This window comes from Terrapene carolina, unplaced genomic scaffold, assembly GCF_002925995.2.
Source record: "Terrapene carolina triunguis isolate 2854851 unplaced genomic scaffold, T_m_triunguis-2.0 Scaffold233, whole genome shotgun sequence".
Taxonomy (NCBI): domain Eukaryota; kingdom Metazoa; phylum Chordata; order Testudines; family Emydidae; genus Terrapene; species Terrapene triunguis.
In genome coordinates, this window is record NW_020664584.1 from 6,453,932 (window position 1) to 6,456,463 (window position 2,532).

Genomic DNA, 2,532 nt, shown 5'->3' on the forward strand with positions numbered 1-2,532 from the left:
GGGTGAGGCCAGGATAGACAACCCCCTCCCCCAGGTACAGGGAATAGACTGGCTCCCACGGCACGGTCATAGGGCTGCAAGAATGAGGGTGATAGTGGCCCAAAGTAGCCATGACCACCCCTCCACCAGGGTCCCACAGGTGGCCTGTGCTGCCTAAGGTGTGAGCAGCACTCACCAACCGGGCTCACACAGAGTTTCAGCCACAACGGAAATCTCCCCATCCCTCAGCAGGAGAGCAGACCGCCCCCCTCCCACAGGGGAAAGCCCCTCATGGTGCAGGGCGATTCGCTAGTGTGGGGAGGGGTTGTTAACCTGGCCCAAAGTGCGCCTTTAATCCAAGGGAGCGGAGGGAAGTCACACCCATCCACAGCCCGTGTGCGTTGTGAGGGAGAGAGCAGGCAGGGGAGCAGAACCAGGCACAAGCGAGACAGATCGTGAGGTTGGTAGGGTAAAATTGGCACCCTTGGGGTTGCGTGGGAGCAGGGAGGTGGTTCCTCCGCTGCCCCCTTAGGCTGCTGCAGGTGTGTTCCTTGCTGCGATAACCGATGGCGTAGGCCTTCTCTTCATGGCTAAAAGTGGTGTCACTAAAACCTGTGCACGATTCACCCCTGAGCGAGCCACGGTCAAAACCAGGCCCCTTTGGTTTTACCCTGATGCAACCAGCCCCCTACCTGCTCCCAGGGGCTGACCTCAGCAAGCTCACCTCACAGTAAGGCTACGTCTGTGCTTACGGTGCTGTGCAGAGCACAGGGACTGCACGCCCAGCTAGCATGCGTATGAACAGCAGTGTAGCCGATCAGACACTGCTTAGGCGAGTGGCATCTCCTGCGTGCCCGAACCCCTAGGATATATACCCTCCCCAGCTCGCTACATGCCCCTGCCTGGCTTCCCATGTCTACCCTGCTATATTTAGCAGGATAGTGTTCCGTTGCATCCCCCTGCTGCTGGAGCCTTCCTCCCTGCCACCGGAGGGTGATGCATCCCCAGAATACAGGACATCCAGGTACTTCCGGAAGGGCGTTGCCCCCGCCCTGACAGTGTGGCTTGGCACGCACGGTGCATGCCGGGTCACGCCGGGGGGGGGGGGGGGGGAACAGAGCAACACGCGCTGCAAAATGGCATCCTGTGTCTCCACAATGATGCCAGACCAGACCACAGCCCTTTTTCTATCAGTACCGGACAGGGAGAAACCTCGGAAAACCGAGACTGGCTGGGTTCAAACCAGCCAAGCGGGGCGGGCAGCTCACGTGCCATACCTGTACTCCATACGCCTCTGTATGTGCAGACCTAGCTGAAGTCAGTGGCTGGCTTCACTGTCTTGGGATAGTTCACTCGTGTGTGACTTACCCTGAGGTTAAAAAAAAAAAAAAAAGGCACCATTTTGAGCAGTGAAGACGAGGCCCCAGTAATGCATCAGAGCACTGCTGAATTGGTGTAGGGTGACCAGATGAGAGGAAGAAAATATCAGGACACATGGGGGAGGGGGAGGGTTGCCAGTGGAGCAAAAAAAAAAAAACACAGGAGTACCGCGACAAATGCCTAAATATCAGGACGGTCCCGATTTTATCGGGACGTCTGGTCACCCTAGATTGGTGGTCGGTGCCTTGCAGCATCTGTGCTAGGAGGCAGTCTGCAGGGAGCAGCGCTCCTCCCTGAGGTGGACACCGGGACAGGGGGATGGCAGGAAGGGGAGCATTGATGAGTGCTAATGTGCCGAACTGGCTCCCCGAGCATCAGTGGTTACAGAGCGAGGCCCCGTGTTATGGGTTTCCCCCCAGCCAGGAGCTGGCGAGCAATGGATTTAACGTGCCTGCAGACGACTCAGAAAGCAACTGTGTCAGGAGGATAAAGGTAGGGCCCTGGTTAACATTCACAAAGTGAGTGTTACAGGGAAACCCAAACTGGCCTGGGGAAGAGACTGAGGGGAATCCAGGTGGGGCGGGGGGAAAGCCAGGGGGCTCTGCTGTGGGGAGGGGAGGTTCCTGTGCCATGTGAGGGAGAAGGGACAGCAAGGGGGTGAAGTCAGTGTGGTGGAAGGGGAGCCAGAGGGTAGGGGAGAGGGAGGCAGGTGTGTAGAGGGCAGTGGGCATTGGGGAGGGAGCAGACGAGGCACATGATGGGAGGGAGGGGAGAGGCAACTGGGAACTGCCCCAGCCAGTCAGTAGGAGCAGGCACTTGAGGCACAATGGCGTGGGGGAAGCTTGCACTGCTGCAGCCCAGGTTGCCCCTATTCTAGGCACAGAAGCTTGGTCTCCAGGGCTAACAATCCAGCCTTTTGCTAGCATGACATTCTCATTCTCAGAATTCAAGACAGAAAAGCTCCATCCTCAGCTAGGCCACCACACTGGGCCCCGCAGCCCTGGGGAAGCCCATGCCTCGTTCTAAGGGCTAGGCTGCAGTCCGAGTGTCGGCCTTCACTTTGAACGCCCTGGCTTTCAATGGCTTAGAATCCCAGCCTGCTGGCCCGCAGGTGGGCAGCTCTGGCTCCTTCAAAATAGCTGCCGTTGGGCAGTAACGCTGGGGACAGGACTG